The following is a 21644-nucleotide window of genomic DNA, read 5'->3' as shown; positions in this document are numbered from 1 at the left end:
AAATAAAAGAGGAGGGAACACTTCCAAACTTATTTTATGAGATCTTTATGTATTAAAAACAAAACAAAACATTAACAAAATGACTGAAATAATTATGGTCTCCCATTTGACTACATTTTAAAAAGTAGCATTCACATTTGCAACAACATGGATGGAGCTAGAGAATATAATGTTAAGCAAAATAAGTCAGAGAAAGACAAATACCATACGATTTCAGTCATATGTAGAATTTAAGAAACAAAACAAATAAGCAAAGTAAAAATAAAGAGAGAAAGAGGCAAACCAACAGACTCTTAATTATAGAGAACAGGCTGATGGTTACCACAGGGGAGGTAGGTGGGGAGATGAAATAAGTATAGGTGAAGGGGATTAAGAATACATTTATTTATTTATTTATTTATTTTTTAAAAGATTTTATTTATTTATTTGAGAGAGAGAATGAGATAGAGAGAGCATGAGAGAGGGGAGGGTCAGAGGGAGAAGCAGACTCCCTGCTGAACAGGGAGCCCGATGCGGGACTCGATCCCGGGACTCCAGGATCATGACCTGAGCCGAAGGCAGTCGCTTAACCAACTGAGCCACCCAGGCGCCCAAGAATACATTTATTTGTTGAGCACTGAGTAATACATGAAATCGCTGAATCACTATATTGTACACCTGAAACTGATATAACAAGGATTTCTTAGCTATGACACTAAAAGTATGAGCCATAAATGAAAAAATAATAAATTGCATTTCATCAAAATTAAGAAGAACTCCTTTTCAAAAGATATTAAGAGAATGAAAAGACAAGCCATAAACTGGGAGAACATATTTGCAAATCACATATCTAAGAACTTGTATGTATGTAGAATATGTTTTAAAAAAAAATCTCAAAACCCAGTAAGACAAAAAAACCCAATACAAAATGGATGAAAGATCTATTTTTTATTTTATTTTTAAAATATTTTTATTTATTGGAGAGAGAGAGAGACAGAGATAGTGAGAGAGCGCAAGTAGGGGGAGTGGGAGAGGGAGAGGGAGAAGCCGACTCCCCACTGAGCAAGGAGCCCAATGTGGGACTCGATCCTAGGACTTTGGGATCATTACCTGAGCCAAAGGCAGGTGCTTAACCCACTGAGCCCCTGAATAAAAGATTTAAATAGATACTTCCTCAGAGAAGATATGCAAATCTCAAATAAACATAAGAATAAAGCTCAATATCATTAGTCATTAGGAAAATGATAAACAAAACCACAATAAGATACTACTGTATATCTACCAGAAGGTTAAAATTTAAAAGACTGACCATCCCAAGTGCAGGCTACGATGTGGAGCAACTGGAAATCTCATATCCTGCTGCTGGGGATGTAAAATGATACAGCCATTTTGGAAAACACTCTGGTAGACTCATAATGTTAGTTATACTTACCATAAGACCCAGCCATCTCATTCCTAGGTATTTATACAAGCATAATGAAATTCTGTGCTCTCACAAAAATCTGTGCACAAATATTTATAGTGGCTTTATTTATAATTGCTCCAAATTGGGAACCACCCAAATGTCCTTCAGCTGGAGAATGCATAAACAAATCTGGTACATCCATACAAAGAAATAAGATTACTACTCAGTAATGTATGAACTACACACAACATGGATGATTCTTATATGCATTGTACTAAGTGAAAGAATCCAGAATCAAAAGGTTACATTCTGTGATTTCATTTTTATGATATTCTTGAAAAGGCAAAACTATAAGGAGATAAAACAGATAGTTGTTGCAAGGGACTAGGGGCTTGACTACAAAGGTGGGGGGGTTGACTACAAAGGGTCATAGGGGGGTTTTTTGGAGTAAAGGAACTGTTTTATGTTTTGATTGTGGCAGTGGTTACATGATAGTGTGTCAAAAACTGCAGAATTATACATTATGAAATGGTAAATTTTACTGTATATAAGTTATACCTTAATTTTTTTAAGTGTCAAATAAAAAGCAAAAATAAAGAGCAAAAAATTCTGTGTAAAAAAAAAAACCTGTGTATGATGACCAGTTGCTTCTCTGATGAATGTAATTCTTAATATTCACGAAATCACCCCATGTTGATTCAACTCTTGTTGGATTCCAACTCAGCACTTAGTAATGCCCTGGATGACAGCTCTGCCCTGTGCTGACTCAGTTGCCCTTGAACATCTAATCCCTCCATTCTGGGCCTCACTTGAGACCCTTTGAGGATAAAGTGAAAGGTGTGTCATATGTAACCTGGAGAAGTTCAATGGCCAAAACAAGGACAAACAATGTTCCATCACTGTGGGAGTGACTTACGTCATACACAAAGAAGAACTTCCCCACAGATCGGTAGTAGGAGACGCTAGAATGGTTGCAGAGGGAACTATAAGCACTTTCCCAGAACCCTGAGGAAAGAGTATGGGCATCTGACTCTTATGCATCACAAACTTACTGAGCATCTCCGAGGCACAAGGCACAGGCAAGGCTTCAGGCACACTGATAGGAAAGCTGAGTAAAATTCTGTCCTCCGTAGGGGCACCTGTGTGGCTCAGTCAGTGAAGAGCCTGACTCTTCATCTTAACTCCAGTCTTGATCTCAGAGTTGTGAGTTCAAGCTCCACATTGGGTGTAGACGTTACTAAAAGAGATAAACTTAAAAAAGATTCTGTCTTCCATAAAAAGAAGGAAGCTATGATATATGATTATGAGAATAAATCCACATGTAGCCAGCTCAGATTTTAACTTTGGAAGTACCAAGTCAACATAGCCATCATTTGCAGACATTTCTCTCTCCCAACAGAATAAAATGTTGCAAATATTTTAAAATATGTATGTATTTAGGAAGTAAAGATGTAGCATGATTCAAAACATTAGTGATTCAGGTCTGTGAGATACAAAGTGCACTAAGAGCCAGGCCAACAAACTGATTAGATGTGGAAATATATATTTTATTCTTTTCATAAGACCATCTATTTCTTTTAACTGACTCCTAATTAGGGAATATATAGTAATTAATACAATTTAGCTTACAGTTACAGTTACTTTTAGGTTACAGCTTACAATTACAGTACAGTTACTGCCTACTTTCCTAGAAATTATGTAGAGGAAAATTCGTATACTGACTTACAAAGATAAGATTTTGAGATTAAAATGCTCCATGTTATGCAGTGTTTCATAACAAAGCTAGTTTATTTAATACATTCTTTTGGAAACTTTTTAACATCCTGTTGAAATTACACTTTACATAAACATAAATCATTTGGTTAAGTCAGTTAATGTAGAATATAAAACAAACAAGAGTCCTAAACTACCGTTTATGGGCGTGCTTTTCTATGTTTATGACTATAATTCTCAGAGCACAAATTTGTATAGCCATCACTTCAGGAATCTGGAAACATTCTGGCATCTGCTCCAAAGAATGTAGTATCCGTGTTTACCGCGAAGGTGTGAGTTCTAACATGCCAAGCAACCCAGGTAACCTAGTCTCATTCAACACATACCTCAATGGCTGTCTGTGGGGACACCATTGCTATTCTCCTTCCACTTTTCTCCTGCAAGCACTCAGGCTTCTGTTGATGCCTAGGAGGCACAGAGTGATTTATTGAGTAACATTAAGATCCTCAATCTGTGGCTAACAAATAGCTATAGAGGTCAGGGTTCATGAAAGGATGAGGTAGACAGGTGGGCAAAGGAGGAAGGGAATTATGTGACAGGCATGATTCTAAGGTGCTTTGATGTACTGTTTGTCACAATAAACCATAGAAATAGGTAATAACATTAACAATATCTTTAAGTCGTATGTGAGCAGTCAGATTTAGGTACAATCTCTATGGTGTTATTTGAAGGATGTCTGCAGGAACCAGGAAGTCCCACTCCCCAGTGCCCCTGTAAGTCTTCTCAGCTGCTTCCCTTAAATCCCTGAGACTCTGGTTGTCTCCATGAGGTTCAGGCAGTATTCTGCAGTGTTGCCCACTTAGGATAGGACACACATGTTAGGGTGACCTGGGATGCTTGTACAAGATACAATTTCCTGTGCCCCACTTGGGTTTGCCAATTGCTAGGATTTGGAATTTGGGAGTGAGAAATTGCTTTCCCTTAATCATAAATTATCTGTATTTTTGGTAACATTTTGTTCATGTGCTTTTAAATAATAATGAGTGACAATAATAATATATAATGAATCATTTTTCTGTCATATCATTATCCTAAAAATTTCAGTGGTTTTCTGTGAAAAAAGATGAATAAATGCATGGTTATTTTTCATTATTAATTAATACATTGTTACAAGATTATATATTTCAATAACATGCAAAAATATTCTGTACTTCATATAAACTTCGGGAACAAGGGAATATTAAAATATGGGAACATTAATATGAAATGAATATATGAAAATCACTAAAAATGGAAAGATAATACCACAAATATTAAATATTTTAAAATTGCTTTAAAATGAAAATTTTAAAACATACAAAGCACTTATTGCCATGATAGTCTTTTTTTTTTTTTTCTTGACAGATATTCCGGATGTAGAGAATGTTCTTTAATTTTCGTTGAATTGTTAGGAAGGCATTCAAAGGTTTTTTCAAGTTGGGCATTAGGGTACATATGCTTTATATAAGCTATTTTCTTCTTATACTAGGAAGATACTTTGTCTGCTTGCTCTGATTGTATTTGTTTGTTTCTGGTTGAAATTTGTATTACTTCCATTAATCTATATTCACTTATAACATATATTCAAGTACCAGAAAATGCCAGGGAATATTATTGAGTAGTATTCAAATGACAAAATAGCTGGATCTCCTAAGCAAGATTTATAGCAGTACAGTGAATTATGTGTCAGAAAGAACTAGTTTTGCTTCTAAAACTTATTTCTTGAGATAACGTTCATAAAATTTGGACAAAGTATATTACACATAAACACTTATTAATATTTATATTAATTGCAAGAATGACTCACTGTTAATAGCAGACAGGACCATGAATGCACACTCTAAATATGGCAGCAGCTCTAAGCAATATTGATTGATGGGAACCTAACTACTAGCTGGTTCCCTCCTACCTTCTCCAGTCCTGGTTAATGTGGGAAACAAAGGCAGAAGAAAAATTATTAAATTTCCTTACTATCTACAGCCCATCGACAAGTCCTTGAATTAGGCAGAGTGACATTCCTCTAGGAACTCAGCTGCCTCGATGTTAATATTTTGTCAAGGGCAAAAGGCAATCTTAGCCCGACCCCCAGGATCCTGTAATTCTACTTTAACATATGAAAATTCCTTTGGAAACTTCCTTTATCTCTACCCCCCAAGATACATGTTGGGAATCATCCTCCAAGCATATGGCCCACTGATACACACCTGAAGGGTCTCATGACTGAGTTTTTACTAAAGAGTAATAAATGACCTTTTTCTAACAATAGCTAGCCCCCTCAGGATCCTGGAAACCTTGTTTCCAAAATATCTGGGAGGCTTACACTATCCCTCACCCCCTCCCAACTTGAAAGTGTATAATGGGCCACTCCTCATGACCCTATTGCAGCTCTTTCTGCCCATGGGTCCTGTCCTTGTGCTTTAATAAAACCACCTTTTTGCACCAAAGATGTCTCAATAATTCTTTCTTGGCCATCGGCTTCAAACACTAACATCTTTCCTATATCACTAGTTCCTAGAATTGTTGACCTTGACTTTCTGCTCTGAACGTCAATGTTTTCTGTTCTTGTTTGACTTGAGTCAGTGGATTTCTTTAAACCAGGATAGACTTTATGTCCATTGTTAAGCTTTAAATCTTGCAAAACTATTATAATACCTTTTTCTGTGTTCCTGATTTTTTAAAATGATTTTTTCTCTGAATTGGGAAACACATTCACATTTCCTGAGAAACATCGGGAAAGGATTCTCACATGGGAGCACTGTGCCTCACGTCAGAGATTTCAACAGATTGAGGCAATACCTGAGAGTCTGCATTTTTAACAAACTTCCCAGATGATTCTTACAATCACCAAAGTTAAGAACTACTGGATTGCCTTTTACAGGTGTTTTTCATTAAAGTATAAATATCTCCAGGTGGGGTAGTAAAAGAAATTATTATAAATCACTATCGCCTTAATGAGAATATATTGCATAATAGCTCTACTTGAAGGCAGAAAACTGAAAGATTTTGAAGGAACTGGGTTTCTAACAAAGGTTTTGGAGAAGAAAGGGTAATTATGAGACCAGGTGTTGGTGAACATTTTTTTGAAGCATTCTGACCACCTATGGAGAGACCAAAGCACAGTCAGTAAGAGGGAAGAAGTAGAGAGGAAGATTATCTGAAACAGTGATTTTTAGAAGATGAATTTAAGCTACCTCACCATCTTGCCTAAGCATTTTCTACTAAAACTGAGAGGTTAGGAAAGGAAGGAAGTTAAAAATCTGGGATTGTAATTGCCTGCTGGTAGGTGGGGACATCAGGTTGCTCCAGTGGGAGTAAAGGTCTAGCAGTCTGGGTTACCAGACAGCTGGCTTGGTGGGAGGAATACAACACGATGTGGTCATCCGCCTCAAAGTTAGGATTCTATGTTAGGGGGTTGTGTTGGACAGGTGGCTACTTAAAGGAAAGCAAGGTAAGTTTGTTAGTGAAAAGGTACTGGAGAATCCTGAAAAGTTGCTGTTGGGTTAGGCACAGTCAGAACAGCATGATATTTTGAATCCAAAAGATCCTTTTAGAAGGTGTTTCAGATTCTTTTTTGTGGCAAATGGATCTCTGCACAGGTGTTCCCAATAATACCAGGAAATTATTTATTCTGAACAAGGGCTAACGATGACAAAATGGATTGTATTCTGAAGGCCTTGGTAATTTAGCCTTGACACCAAAATGTGGCCCATGGACCGGCAGCATCAGCATCACCTGGGAGCTTGTTACACAGGCAGAATCTCAAGTCCTATCCCAGACCCGCTGAATCAGAATCTGCATTTTAACAATACCCAGATGATTGTATGTTCATTAATTTTGAGAAGCACTGGAGTAGGACAGGAGGTCTCAACCACAGCATGTTGCAGATTTAGTTGGAAGGTGAATTCAAGCAGAGGGTGCTGGGTCCCCTTTCTAGGGTTTCTGATCCAATTAGTCTAGGATAGAGCCCAAGAATTTGCATTTCTAACAGGTCCTCTAGAAGTTGATGCTGATGTTGCTGGTTCACGTGCCAAATTTTTGGAACCACTAGTTTACGTAATACCACCTCTGTTATATAGCCCTCTAGTTTCCATATTTCTTTGTCTTTTAAAACTTCTTTTCTTAAGAAAAAAATAATTCTGTTTCAGTTGCTTGGTTCTCATATTTTATTTCATGCTATATAATATGCTGGTTGTAACTGACTCTCGGTAATGTTTCTTTCAATTTATAACTGAGATTTTGTTCTAACATTAAGACAAGCATCAGGATGGATACCCCACCTACAGACACTTATTATAAGGAGATCTCACCTATCCAAGGTGATTCTTTAACCACTGAATTCTATGCCTGATTTTATATGACTCTTCTAGCTGTAGCTGATTGGACTAGGGTAGTCATGAGGCTCATAGACAGCCAAGCTATATACTGGAAAGCAGCTAGTGGAAACATATTGTAAGAAAATCTCTGTCCAAATAATAAAAATGGTGACTAATTGGACTTACTAAATTCTTTCTCTTGGAAATTTAAATTGGCTATATAAGGAGAGAATTTTATAGGTTTCAGAAGGACAAGTCAAAAGATGTATTGAGAATTCAGTGTTCGCAGAGTCAAGAAGGTAATGATTCTTCTTAAGAGCAGAATTTATGAAGAAGGGGCTAGGCTAGGGCTAGGCTAGAGATAAAGCTTTGGAGACTTGGTTTATGTTTACAAACTTTAAATACTGAGATATAGAGGTGATTGTTAATGATACTTACCTAAACATGTACACAAATATGAGCTCTATTCTCTGTTTAGGAACTGAATTTGAAAATTGTTCTGTCTGTCCTCAGCTTTATGCATCGTTTGACAAATATCACTATGGTAGGGACAGATTCTTAACATTATAGAATTACCCAGCTAATAAATATAGCTGGGGATTTGATGAAGAGAACATTCTAGTGGTTATTAGTGGTCTTAGTCAAATACTTATAATAACCCTCTACTTTCTGGGCAGTAGGTTGGATTGTACTTTCTGGCTCCCCCTTAAGTGAGTGGTAGATTAGTCAGGATCCTGTGAGAAAAAAATGGCACAAACAGAATAATTGAGAAATGTTTAATAAAAATATTACTGTTAGGTTGTGGCAAAGTTTACAGAAACCAATAAATGATAAGGCAGACCCCCAAAGCCAGCAATAGGAGAGATCTGTTATCCCTAGGGCTGAAGGGACAAGGAGAGGGAATGGTTATCTGGTTTCAGAACCTAAAGAGGGTAGCTGAACAGAGAGGGCTACCTGGCTGGGAATTGGGCATTCACTGGAAGAACACAGTCTATCCACAATGACCCCAGAGGGAAGGACATCGGGGAAAAAATAATTCAACTCATTCTCCTGACTTCCAATTACTTGCTGGTACCTCCCAGTGTTTGAACTCAATTGCAAGTTCTAGGACAAGAAGGCAGCCTTCCACGTGTGTAGAAGCGTGCAGAACATATCTAGAGAAATAAGATATTTAGCACAGGTGTAGTAGCATAGATAGTTCTCCACAATGACTCCTGAGAAAAAGTAATGTATATCACTTCTGGGACAGAGCACTTAACTCTTGGTCCAAGACCCTTCAGAGCTCAGAGATATTTCAGATTGTAGCTCCTTTGTCAGTCTGGGTTGTTGAGTAATGACACCCAGAACAGAGCTTCCAGTTAACTCTTGATGGGCATATAATATGAATGGGCATATAATATGATGGGCATATAATATAAATAAAAAATTAACCATCTAAAGTCACTAGGATTATGGGATTATGTGTTATCACAGCATAACCTATATTATTAATACAGATGTTGTTACCAATAACTGGTGTGTTGTTATAACCAAATAACTACAATGTCTGTCATTACTTAGGAGACATATAATGGAAAGTAAGGACTCTGGTATTTGAAGCTGGAATGATGGTAATTCATATTGTTTAATGATTAAATATGTGGTAAAACCGTAATCTACATTCACCTGATAGGCAGATAATATATTAAGTGAAGTTGTAACTTTAGGAAATAAAGTTGTAAAACAGAAAAGTGAAAGCATGTGTGGAATTACATACTTGACAGAGAGGGATGAGAAGAAAGAGGAAGAAGAGAGAGCGATCAGATAAAGAGAGATACTGAGAGAGATGAGAGAGAGAGGGAAGAAAAGAACCAACTTGCAAGCAGTAATTAAAGAGAATAGTTAAGAATTCTAGCCACAGAGTTTTTTAAGAGGCAGCTAATTCTCATCCAAAACTGGTGAAAACTAAAACTGAGACAACTTTTGACAAATAAAGGCCGATTAGAATTCATTCTATGGCAAGTTTCAAATTTAAAATATGGCTGCCATTGTAAAATCTCTGAGTGGATTAAAAAATCTTAGAGCAATGGTCAAATAAGGCTGTAGTATCCAGGAGGCATATTCATTTAAATAAAATCACTGAGAGAAAAGAGATTAAGCATGTGACTCTCCAGCCAAAATCTGAAAGGATCAAGTATCTTGTAATTAGGGCAGGAGAAAAAAGACGGTTGGAGGTGATACAATATCAAAAAAGATAATAAATCTAAGAAAGGATGACTAAAAATGACGGTACATATGGAGCTGACTTAAATAAGGAAAAAGTCTACAAAGTTTTAAAGAGAGTCATATTGCCAAATAAGCCATAAGCTTTGACTAAAAATTCTGTGACAATTGTGTGATTGTTGTTATTCTGTCCTTGTTTCACCATTGAATATTAGGCTGGCATTTGTAGATAACTTTTTAGTCCATTGGTCTACAGATCAAGAAGACTTCGACACACTTGATATAAAAGAGATGCTGAGTTTGAGTTTAATGCCAACCCTGGATGGGGTTGTAGAATTGATTCCCTGAGGGGAGAGGATACATATTTCTTTTCTGAAGGTGGGAGAGGACGTGAGTATTTGGTAGACAGCATGTTGAACTGTAGTATTCATTACTGCTATTTAGCAAAAGTATTTTTGTTTCTCTTCCTTCTAGGCATTCATTAACTTCTCAGGACTGGTCATCCTGACCCTGTAACTGGATGGAGCCATGTGACTATTTTTGGCCAATGAGTTGTGAGGTGGAGATGAGGCATGAAAGTTTCTGGCTGGCACAAGATTCTCCAAAGCTCTTTATCTATGTCACTGGGACCAGCAATTTTCCAGAGAGTGGGCCCTTTACTCTGGATCTAGAGTAAGAACAATCCAGAACAAAGAACCAACTGGATTCACAATAGACAGGTAATATGAATGAGAAATTATCCTATAATATTTTAATTCTCTGAGATTTGGGAAATAGTCTGGCACTGCAACATAACTTTTCCTGACTGATATAAAAATAGATGATTCTTGTGGGGAAGTAAGATTGGTGTAGAATATCCTTTCTGAAAAAAAAAAATGCTTTTCCTCACCATATATTTAAGGTTGAGCAAGGAATTTACAGATTATGACTCTTCATAGATTATATAAATCTTTTTTTCAGATAATGACACAATAGAGTTAAAATGAGCTGTTTTCATTTCCTAGGTGAGTGTGGAATGGAGGTGGTTCTATAATTTTGTCAACAAAGTTGTTTATGAAATTGACCTTATAAAGCTGCTTACAGCTGACAATAGTTCTTATATTTCACTTTTATATTTTAAATGAATATATCACTAGGTGAAATACTGTTGATTTGCATCTGAAATTTCTTTTAATGATGTTTCCCATTTCAAGGTATAGTACAATCAACATGGACACTTATATGGGCATCCACACTGAATGAATATGACTTGGGCTCTTTGCCTATTTCTTTTGTAGTAGCTCTATCCGAGAGATGTTCATCCACATAAAGACAAAATAAAAGGGTGTCTCAAGGTTAGAACATTCATCCTCCTTAGCTAGAGTACAGATGAAGATTTCCATTCAGTATGAGTGCTCTCTGAAAGCATTATTATTGCTTCATCTCTATTTATGAGAACTTTAAAAGACAAGTTCTGGAAAGAAGATGCCTTTCTTTACATTGGCTTCTTTAAGACTCAAAGACTTGGAATTCAGGACAGAATAAAAAGCATTTCAAATACTGTATCTACTGGCATGGGGAGGAAAAAAGGTTGTATTCCCCCATGAATTGTCATAGAAGGAAATGAAACTTGCTAAAAACATATCTGCTTTAAAACTATAACAGAAAAGAAAAAAGAATACTTCTATTTTTCTGAACTTTATCATTGTAATTCTTCCATGAATTCTATTAAACTGAGATCCCTGCCGAAATGGCATAATTGGCCAATATATTTGTGGAGTAGATGGTATAAATTTATAGACATTATTATGGTTAGTGCTGTGAAATAATTTAGTTGCTGCCTTTCTCTTATATTCTTCTTTCAGTTTATCTTAGCACAAAATAAACTCTTCAAAACCTGTGCAACCAGGGGAAATGAATATAATATGACTGGGAATTTTGAAATGAAATTTGTAAGAGATCAGCACTAGTTTATCCTCTCAGTGTTTTTTGGTGTGACAATTAGAGGTATTAAAAGTTCTAATATTGGGACGCCTGGGTGGCTCAGTCAGTTAAAGCATCTGCCTTCGGCTCGGGTCATGATCCGGAATCCTGGGATCGAGTCCCGCATGGGGCTCCTTCCTCAGCGGGGAGCCTGCTTCTCCCTCTGCCTGCAGCTCCCCCTGCTTGTGCTCTCTCTCTCCCTCTCTCTGGCAAGTAAATAAATAAAATCTTTATTAAAAAAAAAGTTCTAATATTATTTAATAGACATTTTCATGTTTGGAATAGTAAATATGGTTAAATTTTGCAAGTTAATGCCTCTCATATCCATTAACATTAAATATTTGTGAAGGCTTATTATCTTGAATTTCTAATAAAGAACATAAAGCAAAAGTATTTTTATTCTAACAAACACATTTTTCAGCAATAGGCACTTATGATTTCATAGTGTCAGTAGATAAAATAATACTAATTTAAAAACCATGAGAGACTCTTAACTCTAGGAAACAAACTGAGGGTTTCTGGAGGGGGGGGTGGATGGGAGAATGGGGTAATTGGGTGATGGGCATTAAGGAGGGCACATGATGTGATGAGCACTGGGTGTTATACACAACTGATGAATTACTGAACTCTACATCTGAAACTAATGATATATTGGTAAGTTGGCTAATTGAATTGAATTTTTTTATTTTTATTTTATTTTATTATGTTATGTTAATAACTATACATTACATCATTAGTTTTTGATGTAGTGTTCCATGATTCATTGTTTGCATACAACACCCAGTGCTCCATTCAATACGTGCCCTCTTTAATACCCATCACCAGGCTAACCCATCCCCCCACGCTCCTCCCCTCTAGAACCCTCAGTTTGTTTCTCAGAGTCCATAGTCTCTCATGGTTGTCTCCCCCTCCGATTCCCCCCCTTCATTTTCCCCTTCCTGCTATCTTCTTCTTTTTTTTAACATATAATGTATTATTTGTTTCAGAGGTACAGGTCTGTGATTCAACAGTCCTACACAATTCACAGCACTCACCACAGCACATATCCTCCCCAATGTCTATCACCCAGCCACCCCATCCCTCCCACCCCCCACCACTCCAGCAACCCTCAGTTTGTTTCCTGAGATTAAGAATTCCTCCTATCAGTGGGATCATATGATACATGTCTTTCTCTGATTGACTTATTTCGCTCAGTGTAATACTTTCCAGTTCCATCCACGTCGTTGCAAATGGCAAGATTTCATTCCTTTAGATGGCTGCATAATATTCCATTGTATATGTATACCACTTCTTCTTTATCCATTCATCTGTCGATGGACATCTTGACTCTTTCCATAAAAACAAAATAAGTAGAAGTATTAAATACATGTATATATACTGAATTAAAAGAAGATCTATAATGTTAGTAAAAATTTAAAAGCAAAGTTCAAATTAATGGATATAGTATGATCTAATTCTTATAAAAGTAATGTAATCTATATATATTACATATCTTATGTTATATATTATATACAAATCCATATGGCTATAGATGATATATGTTTGTATGTAGAGGGATCAAAGTAGTGGTTATCCAGGTGTGTGTACAGATGCTTTACTTTTTTTATACATCCCCCTATGGTTTTACTTGTCACTGAAAGCATGTAATGCCTTTGTAATTTAAAAAAGTAATAAAGAAAATATAAACAATTACAAAACAGAGAACAAGTGAAAAGATCAAGTATGCCATGCTATGTTTGTGTTTGATAAGGTTTGCCTGCTTTTTTTTCCTTTTATTTTAAGTATAATTAAAATCATTACCTGTGATATCAACCCACATATAATTCTCTAAATTACAGTTTTAATTCATTATTATTCAAAATGAATTTACTAAATAAAGTTCCATGCATATGTTTTTGCAGTTTAAATAATTTAATGTTTAAAATAAGTTTAAAAATGCCCAGTTATCAGCAGGGGGCCTGCTTCTCCCTCTCCTTCTGCCACTCCCCCTGCTTGTGCCCTCTCTCTATCAAATAAGTAAATAAAATCTTAAAAAAAAAAAAGCTCAGTTATACAGAGAATATATTATCTTTGCCCCATTAAGCTTTGGTAACATTTTTTAACTTAGCCTTTCTGTAAACCATGAACAGTTTTCATTGGCAAAGGGCAATGAAATGGGCAAAGGCCCATTTTTCCCCTTTAGAAGAACAATTTGTGTTATGAATATTTTGGAAAGTGGTTCAGCTGTTTAGATAACAATAATGGATTTTCCTCAGTAATTTTGCTTTTTGGAGTTTAATCATGCTCTAAAGCACACTTAATTTGTGGATTGGAGCTTTTTGAACAACACAATTACCAATACAATTACAGAGTGCTGTAGAAATTATTTGCAAGGCAAAGAACAAGAAGGTCAGTACAAATGTTCCAAACAATATCAGTGAAGCAGATGTGAAGGATATGTGATCAGTAGCCAACAGACTCTTTACAAACATGTTCATGTATTTTTGCATTCATTTATTTGCAAAATCTTTACTGTATACCTACTGTGTTTCATGCACTGACTATGCTAGACCATATCTTTATACTGATAAGACAATGCAACCATGTCCCTGCCTCACAGAACTTTTAAGAATGAATCAAATGTAGTAGAAGCTTTTTCACCTGACCCCCATTTAACTGACACCCCTCATTCCCTGATGCTTTCCATTACTCTATAGAATTTAATGGATGAGGTGCCAGCCATGCTGAACACTAACAGGCTACTCGCTAATACGCTCACTTTTTGTTCTCACCCATTCAATTGTGCCCTTATTCCATCAGTTGAGTTTGTTCCTAAACTTGTTTTTATAAGTTTTACTTGATACTTTAATTATGTAATTCAGTAACGATAGCTTGAAGAAACATAATATGAATGCAAATAGAAAATCATTCCTTTGAAATTTAAGTAAGTTGTTTTGGAAAGAATTGGTAAAGGGTTATTACTTAGGATAATGGTAGTTTCTAGTATGGAAGATCAGAAAACATCCTTGAGCAAATGACACTTGAGTCAAGATGTGTCAGACAGTGGGCCAACTCAGTGTAGGTAATACTGGGGACATAATTGGGAGAGAAGCTTTCCGAAAAGAAGGAATAAAATGTGATACACTTCCATGCAGGAAAGATTCTCTGACATCTTTGAAAGGCTGTTGAAGAAAAGAGAGTTAAAGGAAGAGGAATATAAAGCAATGAATTAGAGTAGGAAGGGTTTAGATTACGTAGTATGTGGAGGGCCATAGCAAAGACTAGGGTTTTTGTCCTAAGGGCATCAGGAAGCCTTTAAAGGGTACAATGTAATATGACTAGACTTGTGTGTAGAAAACTGTGCTCTAGTGTAGACTACAGAACAAACTATGGGAAGAATGGGTATAGAACGAACATTTCATAATTTGTTAGAGAAATCCAAGGAAGAGGTGAAAAACTAGTTGGTGAGATCAGAAGTGGACATTTTCAAGAGACTTAGGAGGATGAGGATTTAGTTTCCTTACATCATGTACACACACGTTCACTGCCTCTGCATGTGCTAATATACCACATTTATAAAACTGCAATCAATATTTTCACTATTATATGCAAATGTTTTCATCACAATTAAGCCACGTAGTATACTCGAGTTCCTTTCTTATCCCATCTTTTGTTTTCCATGGTGTTAATAATTACTCTTTTGGGCTATTTGTTGAATTAATCTAATAACTAAAACTAATTCACTCTCAAGATCTCTGCCAGAGCTATGTAAACTTCTTCATCAGTTCAACACATATCAGCTGAATTATCGGTTTCAATATCTTCTTTTGAAGATATCCCTGTTGGCCCCTTCCAGTGTCTAGTAATTGCTTGTGAGGCCTGCAACATGACTATCAGACTCATATTTCCCCTTACCCTCATTTCGGAAATTCCTTTTGCCTCCCTCCTGTGTTATTGCATCTATGTCTTCCTCTTTCTTGGTTAAATTTTTGTTTTGAAACACTCTATTGTCCAGTAGCCCCTTGAGAAATGGTGTACAGGAACAATTTTTTTAAAAAACTTTCCCTGTCTGTTGATATCTTTGTCCTAATCTCAAGATTGATATTTTGTCTGAATATGGAATTACAAGTTGGAAATATTTTATATATTGGATGTAAAATTACAGGTTTTAAATTGAGAAGACATTGGTCCCTCTTCTAGCTTCCAATATTGCAGATGAGAAGTCTGATTTCTGGTACTCTGATTTTTGTTTTTCTAGAAGCTTTTATTTTAAGTCCTAAAATTTCAAAAATAATTTGCCTTCACGTGGATATTTTTATTCTTGCATTTAAGGTATTTCATAGGCCTGTTGAGTCTGAAAACATGTCTTTAAGCTCTAGAAGTTTATTTATTTTATGTCCTTTATATATTTTTTCCTTTCGATTTCCCTAGTCTCATCGTTTGGGACTCCTGTTCATCATAAACGTTGTACCTCCTAGTTTGATTCATTTATTTTCTCAGATTTTAACTTCACTGTCTTTCTTTTTAGTCTGTTTCCTGGAAGATTTACTCTATTTTATCTTCTATATGTTTTAATATATTTTATATTTTTCTATTATATTTTTAATTTCCAGGAGTTCCTCCTTATTACCTAAATATATTTGTTTTAAAAATCAAGTATGCATATTTTTCATGTTTTTGGATGTATTATCTTTATTTCTCTGAGAATGCTAAAATTAGGTTTCTTTCTCTTTCTTTGAGAGAATTTTTTTTGCCTACTACATTAGCATTATCTTTTCTTCAACATTTTTTTCTGTTTTTTTTTTCAAGTTAAAGACCTCATGGTATATGATAATGTTCTTTTTGTCCTACTTATAATTAAGGTGAAAGCCTTTATGAGTTAGAAGCTATCTGCTTTGCAGAGCTAGGATTTGTGGGCTGGTGGCATTACTCCCTGGCTATAGCTTGACAAAATGGCTTTTTCATTGGATAATTGTGGATTTTTTCTTTAGAGTCTGTCAGTTCTCTCAAAAATAATCCTGCCTTCTTTACCCTGGCATAGAAATTGATTAAGCCTGTTTGTGACTACTCATTACAAATAGAGAAAGGCCCAGGAACTGGACATTTTAGGACCAGATTTTCCATTTGCGATCCCCTTTATCAGCATCATAAGCCTGTCTTCTGTAAATGAAATGCCTCTGTTTCAGCTTCTCCACAAATCAAATCAACTTTCCTATCTTTTTCATAGTGGAAGAGCAGCTGTCATTCACAGGACTGCATTATGACACTCTTTTGCCTTCATGAACATCTTCCTCCATAAAAGAACAAAAGAAAAATTGTATTTTATGACTGTGTTTGTATAAAGACAAATATAACTCAGGCTGGATGAAACTCACGTTTTTAGCTCTGAATGTAAAAGATTTGAATTTCTCTGATAGCTAATGATGTTGAACATTTTTTCATGTGTCTGTTAGCCATTTGTATGTCTTCTTTGGAGAAGTGTCTGTTCACATCTTCTGCCCGTTTTTTGACTTGATTATTTGTTTTTTGGGTGTTGAGTTTGAGAAGTTCTTTATAGATCTTGGATACCAGCCCTTTATCTGTAGTGTCATTTGCAAATATCTTCTCCCATTCTGTGGGTTGCCTCTTTGTTTTGTTGACTGTTTCCTTTGCTGTGCAGAAGGTTTTTATCTTGATGAAGTTCCAAAAGTTCATTTTTGTCTTGTTTCTCTTGCCTTTGGAGACGTGTCTTGAAAGAAGTTGCTGTGACAGATGTCGAAGAGGTTACTGCCTATGTTCTCCTCTAGGATTTTGATGGATTCCTGTCTCACATTGAGGTCTTTCATCTATTTTGAGTTTATCTTTGTGTGTGGTATAAGAGAATGGTCCAGTTTCATTCTTCTGCATGTGGCTAACTTTCCCAGGACCATTTATTGAAGAGACTGTCTTTTTTCCATTGGATATTTTTTCCTGCTTTGTCGAAGATTATTTGACCATAGAGTTGAGGGTCCATATCTGGGCACTCTACTCTGTTCCATTGGTCTATGTGTCTGTTTTTGTGCCAGTACCATACTGTCTTGATGATCAGAGCTTTGTAATATAGCTTGAAATCAGTTAACGTGATGCCCCCAGCTTTGTTTTTCTTTTTCAACATTTCCTTGTTGATTCAGGATCTTTTCTGATTTGATACAAATTTTAGGATTGTTTGTTCCAGCACTTTGAAAAATGCCATTGATATTTTGATCAGGATGGCATTGAAAGTATAGATTGCTCTGGGCAAAATAGACATTTTAACAATGTGTATTCTTCCAATCCATGAGCATGGAATGTTTTTCCATCTTTTTGTGTCTTCTTCAATTTCTTTCATAAGTGTTCTGTAGTTCCTAGAGTATAGATCCTTTACTTCTTTGGTTAGGTTTATTCCAAGGTATCTTATGGGTTTTGGTGCTATTGTAAATGGGATCAATTCCCTAATTTCTCTTTCTACAGTTAAATTGTTAGTGTATAGGAAAGCAACGGATTTCCGTGCATTGATTTTGTATCCTGCCACATTACTGAACTGCTGTATGAGTTCTGGTAATTTGGGGGTGGAATCTTTTGGGTTTTCCACAGAAAGTATCATGTCATCTCTGAAGAGAGAGAGTGAATGTAAAAGAAATTAAAATATTTTCATAGGTCTCCAAAAGTATTGTGGACTTGTGCCTGCTGTGCCTAATGCATAAGTGGGCTCAGGTCACCCACCTTCTTAAAGTGGGGAGGGAAATCTAGGTATGTAATTCTTATATTTTTATCAAAGCTCTCAACCAATCCTATTTTCAGCCCCACTTCCCACTTTACTCTGTAACATTTCCTACTGAGGTACAGGGTAACAATTCTGAAATCACTATACATAGAATTGAATAAGCGAATACATGACTTGGAGTTGGGTACATCAATATGAGGTCATGTTTAGATTAATATAGATTCAAATGGATATATATCTAGAGAGAGACATTTATAGCTATGTGTACATACATGGGTTAATATAAACACATATATTTTCTCTGTCAGCTGAAAGGTCTTAAAAGCAGTGGCTTCCCAGTAGCAAAAGTACACTTAGTACCCAGATCTTAAGTTTCTATTATCATTCTCCAATAAAAAGAACCAGAACTCTGTGGAGAAATGCTGATTATAAGAATGTTGCAAAAACTATACAAGATGGGGATGCGTGGGTGGCTCAGTCAGTTAACTGTCTGCCTTGGGCTCAGGTCATGATCCCAGGGTGCTGGGATCGAGTGCTGCATCGGGCTCCCTGCTCTACAGGGAGCCTGCTTCTCTCTCTCCCTCTCCCTCTGCCTGTCATTCCCTCTGCTTGTGCTCTCTCTCTGTCAAATAAATAAATAAAATCTTTAAAAAAATATATATGCAAGGTCATCCTGGAGCATCTTGCAGTGCCAGACATTGAGGAAGTGTTTAAAAAAACCCCATAAGATAAAGGATAAAGATATGTCAAAGGGACACAGATCCAACTGTAAAAGCTCTTACTGTCTAAAGCTGGAAATATTTGAGCAACAAAATAGTAGTATTAAATTATAACCTAAAACATAAAATAAATCTCCACAAGAACATACTCATGTAAATAAATGGAGGAGGAGAGACAAATCTTCCATGCAGTAGAATTCCAAAGAATTTATATAGGTATTCAAGGAGAAAGAGCCTATCTTGCCATTCCTTACGTGTGGGTTGTGCATAATGACTTTCTTCCACACAGTATAGCATAGAAGCAACAAAAAGAAGAGAGTAAGATTGCAGTGGAGAAATCTGACAAAGACTACCTTTTTGAGTTGATCAAAGTCAATATCAACAGTGGTAAGTACATATCATGTACTTTGACATGATATGATGAAAATGGCATTTTACCTCTTGATCTTCCTCTCTTAAATCCTAAACCCTAATCTAATCCTGAGAAAATTATCAGACAAATCTCAATTGAAGGGCATTTTAAAAAATACCTGACTAGTACTCAAAACTGTTAAAGTTGTCAAAAGCAAGAAAAGTCTGACAAACTATCATAGCTAAGAAAACTTAAGAAGACATGGCAACTAAATGTAATGTGGTATCTGGGACGGAATCCTAGAACAGTAAAAGTACATTAGATAAAAACTACTGAAATTGGAATAAAATGTTTAGTTGATAACGTATCAACATCAGTTCAATATTGTGACCAATATACTAATGACAGATGTTCATAAGGAAAACTGGCTATGGGGAGTATGGGAATTCTCCATACTAATTTCACAATCTTTCTGTAAATTTAAATCTATTCTAAAATAAAAGTTTTACTTAAAAAGGAAAAAAAGGGGGCGCTTGGGTGGCTCAGTCTTTAAGTGGCTGCCTTTGGCTCAGGTCATGATCCCAGGGTTCTGGGATCAAGTCCCGCATCGGGCTCCTTGCTCAGTGGGGAGCCTGCTTCTCCCTCTCCCTCTACCTGCTGCTTCCCCTACTCGTGCTCTCTCTGTGTCAAATAAATAAATAAAATCTTTTTAAAAAAGTAAAAAAAAAGTTAATATGAATAATTTATGGTGATAGTTAACAGGGCATTTATAACATTATTCTCTACTCTTATGTGTAAGTGTAAAGCAATTCATGATTAAATGATTGGCTTGAAAGAATATGAGAAGATTTGGAAAATTATTTCTAAAAGAAGTTCATCAGGGGGACCAGAGAGAGCACTCTTAAACATCTTACCCTATAAATTTTAGACTGGATTGACATAGATAGATGATAGATAGATAGATAGATGATAGATAGATAGATAGATAGATAGATAGATAGATAGATTATATATAGTTATACATGGTTTCTGTCCATCCCAAATGCTACTTCAAATAGGATAAAATGGGCAAAATTACATGATGCTACCAATTATGATTTCTTTGCCACTCTTGGAATAATACAAATTAGGTGATTCATTGATTCAGGGCACTTTTGATTAATAATCTCTCTTATACCAGGAATAGGGATTATTGGCTATTTTATTAGTAAATGGCAAAATTCAAAGACTAAGATGAGCCCTGAATCTAATGGTCCACGCTCTTTCAGGGTTTTGTTTTGTTTTGTTTTTTGATGATCAGGGAAGGGTGAAAATTCAGTGTAGGATAAACCTAGGGCAGTCTCTCCATTCTACTTTCTTTTTTTTTTAAGATGTTATTTATTTATTTGACAGAGAGAGACACAGCGAGAGAGGGAACACAAGCAGTGGGAGCGGGAGATGGAGAAGCAGGCTCCCCGCCAAGCAGGGAGCCCGATGCGGGGCTCGATCCCAGGACCTGGGATCATGACCTGAGCCGAAGGCAGGGGCTTAACGACTGAGCCACCCAGGTGCCCTCCATTCTATTTTCTGCTTCCGTGAGTTTAGGAATTGTGTTTGTCTTTGACATATTTATTTTATAATCCACTGTCTCTTCCAGGGGTAGCATTTCTGCCAACAGCAGGGTCTTTCTCGTGGCTCTAGATCCTGCTGGACAAGCCATTGATTCTGACTTACACTATGTGACTCTGGTTTCTGGGTTTAGCTAAACCACATCCCCTAGTGCAGGAGGGGAAATGGCATCTTGCTATGGCTTATTTCTGGGTTAATGACCCCATAGGTTCTTCCATCATCTATGCATCTATTTTTCTGTAGTAAAATTTCGCTTTTAAATACTTACAAGGATTTCTGTTTTTATTAGGCTTTGATGAATACAGAGATTGATCACAAATGCCATCTGAATTAATGCATAGTCATTAACTTTATCCTCCGCTGCCTAGGGTGGCTCTATTTTCAGATTATATTATTATATTATTAATGATTATAGTATTATTATTATTTTATTTATTGAATTGATAATCAGCATGAACAGGGGTGGAGCAGTAAGCATACTGGTGCTCCAAATTGAGAGTTGTGCTCAATTTACAGATTCCACATCAATTGGAATACCAGGTACTGTGGAAATTAAAAGAGAAATGTGTTGATGGGTGTTGTCCAGGCCTCTTGCCTCTTGTGAAATCTGGACAAGGTATTTAATGTTTACAACTTGTTGTTCTCTTCAATA

The 21644-nt window shown here is 36.2% G+C and overlaps 1 long non-coding RNA gene across 2 annotated transcripts in view; it reads left to right on the top strand.

The window, feature by feature from the left end:
• The window catches only part of LOC144381846 (uncharacterized), a 367900-nt gene that overhangs the window by 214362 nt on the left and 131894 nt on the right, over window positions 1-21644 (top strand). Inside the window, exon 6 of one of the 2 annotated variants that reach the window (XR_013447831.1) lies at window positions 10126-10359. The exons of the other annotated variant lie outside the window; for it this stretch is intronic. This is a non-coding gene — a long non-coding RNA (uncharacterized LOC144381846). Of the gene's footprint in view, window positions 1-10125; window positions 10360-21644 lie in introns of those variants that run through there. 2 annotated transcript variants of the gene reach the window in all.

The sequence above is a fragment of the Halichoerus grypus genome, chromosome 5 (assembly GCF_964656455.1).
Source record: "Halichoerus grypus chromosome 5, mHalGry1.hap1.1, whole genome shotgun sequence".
Taxonomy (NCBI): domain Eukaryota; kingdom Metazoa; phylum Chordata; class Mammalia; order Carnivora; family Phocidae; genus Halichoerus; species Halichoerus grypus.
The sequence above is the reverse complement of the archived record's forward strand: the minus strand, read 5'-3'. Positions and strand labels throughout refer to the sequence as shown.